Below are 6,158 nucleotides of genomic sequence, written 5' to 3' on the forward strand. Positions count from 1 at the left end.
GACCTTGATGACTCTTCCCATGCTACTGGAAATTCACTGGCTGTGAACAAGGTGCCAAACTGCTGCATAAGTTAACACTGCACCCATAATGAGCTGGTGACTGCTGGTGGACTCTCCTGAAGTTGTGTGTATGCACATATTGCAGTTGACCAGAATGTAAGCACAGTATATATTTGGTATGACACAGGCTTGCATAATGCTGCATCATGCACTCAATAGTAAGCACACATACGACTGCATACACTCTATAGTCTACAGTACTTTCACGTATAAAGCTGTTGAAATGTACAGTAGAGATCTGCTGGATCTCAATGATTTTTGACAGACTCGCCTCAAAGGGTGACAAGTTAGAGCATGAAGTTGACTTAGTCATTAAATTGAAATACTATATTCTGCAATATTAGGGAATTTATTCAATGGAGAAAAAAAGATTTTGACTCTTGCTGTTGTGTACTCTAAAATACATGAATGAAAAATTGGTGGTAAATTAGAGAAAATGTACAAAGGGATGACAACAGGCCGAAAGTAATGCAGCATTGCACTACAATGCAGCGTGATGTCACTGCTGCTTTAAAGGTAGGCCATCTATTGTCTACACTGATAATCTGTTCCCTGTCTCCACTTGGCTGCCATCTGATGAAGCCAGATAGAGTGTATTTGTGCCAATCAGGTGCCCTACTGGAAAATTGTGTCATATTCATCGATACAAATCAAGCTGAGGAACAAAGATATCTTTGGCAGTGTTCAATCTAATGATTAGCAGAGAAACAAAATCTTTAAAACTGTTGTTGACTGACTACTGATGCATGCATGAGCAATAAAGTTTCTATTCTACTCAGAGGGGGCAATGTATAAAGTCCCTCGACTATTGCGACAAAGCGGGAAAGATATCTATAAAGCTCTAGATGTTGATCCACACTACTGGTTCCGTTAATAATTTTACATTAAAAATGCTTTTTATGGTGAAATGTTTTCTCTGATAACATAAAGGATTTTTACTTATATATGTATATAGTTGAGTAGGTGGCGTGTAGCCAAAGCACAATCATTTAATAGCACTGACAAGCACTGCTGTACTATGTACTGTATAATGACAATAAACTGAACTGACATTTAGCAGCATCAACAAAACTAAATGAAACTAACCAGCTAATTAAATGTGTTTATGCATGAAATCTGGCATGCATCTTTACAGTTACTATTTATACCATACTGAAGGTGCTGTTGATCTCCTGTGGAAGGTAGCACTTCACTGAGTCAGACTGCATTGTACTAGAAAGTGTCAGAAAGAAGAAGGAAATGACTGCATGAACTGCAGTCATGAGCAAATGCCAAAGTTTAAAAATATGCAAAGCAGATAATCTTGTCCGAGCAAGTAGTTTAAGGATTGATACAAATGATTTTCACCTTACTGACTATACTCTGTAACTACTATCCTTAAATGATGGAAACTGCATCATGATGATTTCTGTGCAGCGTAAATGTTCCCATGTAACTGTTTCATGGATGATTGACAGATGATATCAATAATGTCACTGTACTTATATTATCCCCTGTATTGATAAAGAGTGCTAAATCATGTATGTATGTTTTCAAAGTAAAATAAAATGTTTATTTAATATAAATGTATTCATCAGACACCCTGGCACTCACAGATACGCCATACCACCAAAAGTGTTTCAGTGTCCACATACTTTATTTTGTGAGCAGAGTAACTATAAATGTGCACACATTATCGGGTTAAGCTGTTAAATATATTTAATGAGGTACACACCAGCTCAAACAAGTTGTTATTACAGACTTGAACCATCATGTTGCTTAATCATGCCATCATAGTATTCTACATCAAGGAGCACTTGCATAATACATAATCATTTAGCACTGTTTAGTTTTGAGGCATTTACAACCTCTGTGTACTTTTTTTTACCTAGAGTACCTCTCATTATAAGAAAGTGACAAACTGCACCAAACAGCTTCTTCCATGATGTGATGGGTACAAAACAAACATTACAAATTAAAGATGAAAATCTGACAATATTAGCAGGGAAGTGACTAGTCCAGGTATATTTGACATATTACTATGACACCTTTTTCATCTTTCTATATAATAATATTGTCAATATACTGATGTATTTTCAAATTAACATCAGGGCTTTGCACAAATGTACAATGATACATCATTTTAAATGTATAAAGATCAGCTAATACAAATCTAGTCTTATGGTTCTCTCTTGCTATGTTACCCAGTGTTTATGAAATGCAGTCTACATTTGGTTTGTCCTGATGAGGGTGTCTTAGGAAACACCTATGTTCAAGTATTTTCCAAAATGTAAGGTAGTTGAGGAAAGTTTTTTTTGCTACAAATTTTCCTCAGTCGTTTTAGTTTAGCATTTCACATCGTCACACCTTTCTCCACATTATGAGTGTGTTGTTCCAAATGTGGAAAAATGGTTTTGGATCATTGTCAAACATGCAAGAATGTCCCCTTTTTTTGGATAGCAAATTTTCACCACATTTTAATGATCCTTGAAGGGTGGAACAAATCTTGTAAACATATTAATCACTTATCATTAGTGTTACCTACCAGAAAAAACAAATCACTGCAACTGTTGTGTTTTATGAGGTGATCTATCCAATGGTTTTTGTCCATGATACCCAAAGCCTTACAACTTTTTATTTGAAAAACTCAACAGCAACATATGTTTTCAGAAAATTCAAAACAAAAAACTCATCAACATAGATAGTTTTGAATGGCCAAGGCTCACAGTAGTGTTTAGACCAAAGTGAAAATCATTCAAACTGGTGCTAATAACATGAACCTATGGTTGTTTTAAACTGTGTTTGAGTTTGAGGGTAAAAGGTAAAACTGGTTTTGGTAAATGTTGAAATCCTCAAGCCACAAACTCAAATCTCTCTTGCATGGCAGAAAAGAGTAGCCTGGGTAAACCCATACTCTCATTCCAGCAAGATTCTACTTTGCTCAGAAAGTTAGCATGGCTACCAAGATAAAATGTTCACCTGAGATAGGGAACCAATCACACAGCGGGGAGGTGGGCTCAAGGCGATGACACCCATAGAGCGACTCCGTTTACATCCAGCATGGCGGTTACAGAGGTGCAGGAACCGTTCAAAGCAGCAGTAGATTGTGTGCTAAATAAATTGGAAGGCTTGTTCACGCTGCTCCCTACAGGCTCTGAATACATCATTGTCTGTCGTTTATATGATTGGCTGTAAGTTTGTCCAGTAGCGTACAGAAGCATTTGATCGACATTGATTGATCCCGCCTTAAATACGAGGAAATGAACGGCTCCTCTCCAGACCCTACCTCACTTGTGGTAGGGTCTAGCGTTAGCGTACAAAACTATCAGATCCAGTTCTTCTATGAAAGGGTTTTTTTTCCCTCCATTCAAAGAAGACTCTCTATATAGATGACTCTATAGGAATATTACACCAGGGGTGCGGGTGTGAAATCTCCATCAAGACCCTAACCTACGATGCCTCTAAATCAATCACTAACAACCTGCTTCTTAAATCTATTCCTCATGAAGCGAGGCAGCCAGAGGTGTCTTAGTACAAATACACAATATGTTTCTTAAGTGTCACTGTTAAATCTTGAATACTGGTCACAGAAGTTTCACTGATCACCAAGGATTGTGTGGCTCACAGCCATCTCGAGTTTCCTAGGTATTCCCACTGATTCTACATGGCTCATGTCATAAACCACTATGGATTTGGCTATTCTCTTGCAATGTTTAACCTCAGCTAATGACAACGTTTTTATCACTAGCTAAATCACCCCTTCTGAATGGAGATTAGTCAAGTTAATTTAGAAGGCAGGATTTACAGTAAAATGTAGCAATATGATTGGATGATACCAGGGGTTACTCAAGTTCATTTGGAAGGGGGGACTTAAGGTCATCTGGTGCCTTTTCATTGACTCAGAGGGTGGGACTTATTGATGAGGGAATACAAAAGCGGAATTTTGTACGAAGAACAATAACTTTGGAAGATAACCCCTTAATTTGGCTAACTCATAAAAAGCATCAGAATCAGTGCAAAGTCACAAATGTCATGCATACATCATGTTGTATCATTTGCAAAAGTCCATAAAAGGAGATACAGAAAGAAAGTACAAGGAGGTGAGGACAAGGGAGACACACTGATACTCGTGCAGTATTCAGTCACTATCATTACTGAAACCAAGTTTATTTAAATCTTTAGTATGAAATGTTGCATTTTGCACCTGTATCTGTTTTGTCTATGCTCACTGTTTAACAGACATGTATTTGTTGTGTCTATGTTAAAAAAGTATTAAAGATTTAAAGCCCCCTCCCGTCAAATATGTGTTTTTCTTCTGGTTCTTTCAGTAGGATGTTTGAGCTTCATTTTACAGAATTGACATACAGTATGTGATGAATGCGACACTAAAATACTGTTTTCACATTCATCTGCTTAAGGAGAGTTTCTCTGTGCTCACTTTAAATCTGGCATGTACCCACAATCACCATTTGAGACATTACACCTAGTTTGGAACTCAATCCTGTTCCAATATGAAACTTTCCGAAGTGTAATGTGGAAAATTGAAGCCTCCGGTGCACATACACTGAGAATAGACTTTTCAGGGAAATGGGACAGATCTTGTGTTCATCACTTAAACTTTTGAAATTAACAATATTTGTATATTCATAGATTCTGGATTATTCCGTGAGGGGGAAGACGACGTAGGGAAGACATGGGTTGGTATTCACACTTTTTTATGTTCCTTTGGATTCCTCATGAACTGTATACTGAATAGTTTCCCTTTTAATTTGTAATGGAAGCCTAAAGTGTCAGGTCTGAATAGAGTGGTCTTACTATCCTTCAGCTGATTCTGTTCAAAAGATATGGGCCGTCAAATATGTCTTGTGCACTTGTCACAACCATCCTCATCGTGGGTTTGGTAATTACACACTATGGGGTTTGTTGTCCTTGTGTTATTGTAAAGGAGAAAAATAAAAAATGCAGACAATCTTAAAAATATATTTTAAATGTTAAGTTTCATTGAAATACAACAACCTCACACATGGTGTTCACACCAAGAGAACATAAACAGGAAAAATCATTCCTTTAAGTGCATTTTTTGTCCTTATATAACAATATTGTGCATTTTCACCTCTCTGACTGCTCTGAGCATCACATCTGGAGGAGTCTGACCCTTGTTTGTCTTCCTGACAAAGTTCCTGGTGATTTTGCTATCTTAAAATGAAGGAAAATCTTGGTCGACTAAAATTTTATATTATTCAAACAATGGATTGGTTGATGGGGGAAAAGCTTTGCTGCCTCTATCTCAGACTCGACCTGATGAGTGGCTGTCACCTAGGCCTGCCTATCCTAACCCTACCGCCCCCTTTACCGATTATGTTTGAATGAATTACGATTAAATGAATGGTAGCACCGTTTGTCCAGCAGTATTTCGCTACTGACCAGTCAGAAATCATTACCAATTTAGTACTGGTTCTCAATACCCTGGCTCCTGTTACAAGAAGTCACCTGGGTTATTGCAGATGTGAACGCTAATATAGCTGATGAAAGTTGGACATTTATGAGGTTGGCTATTTATTTGACACAAGGAAATCTTTTGTGCATTTTTTGCTAGTTTTTTCCTTCAGGAATAGACTATTGTTGAAGAGGACCAAACAGCTCGATGTGCCTGTGAGCAGGTTGGTTTTGGTTGCTTTGTTCATGTATGAAGCAATAACTATTGCCAAGTATAGTGATCATTAAATACATTTGGCTGCAATAGTGTTTAGTCACACACCACACAGACAAAAAAAAGAAAAGGAAAACATGTTGTCTGTCCAGTAGTTTCCCTGGAGCATTTGGCAAGCGCTCAGCAATGCTGTGCCTCCCAGTGCTCTGCTGGCATAAATCCCAACTTTATTTCTTTCACATTAGAGGGCCTGTTTTGGCCTGTACCTTTTCAGCAGGGAGTCTTATATGTGAGCAAATCACATATCATTTTACGTAGTGCATTTTAAGGTATTCTGTGGCATTCTTTCATTCATAAGTGAAAATAAGTAAATAAGTAAAAATGTAGGCCTACTTGCAAACCTGCCTGTCTTGCATTTATTATGTACTATCATGAATATCTGGTCCGGGCTAAAAAAGGTAAGTAATGA

This window comes from Scomber japonicus, chromosome 13 (genome assembly GCF_027409825.1).
Source record: "Scomber japonicus isolate fScoJap1 chromosome 13, fScoJap1.pri, whole genome shotgun sequence".
In the NCBI taxonomy this organism is placed as follows: domain Eukaryota; kingdom Metazoa; phylum Chordata; class Actinopteri; order Scombriformes; family Scombridae; genus Scomber; species Scomber japonicus.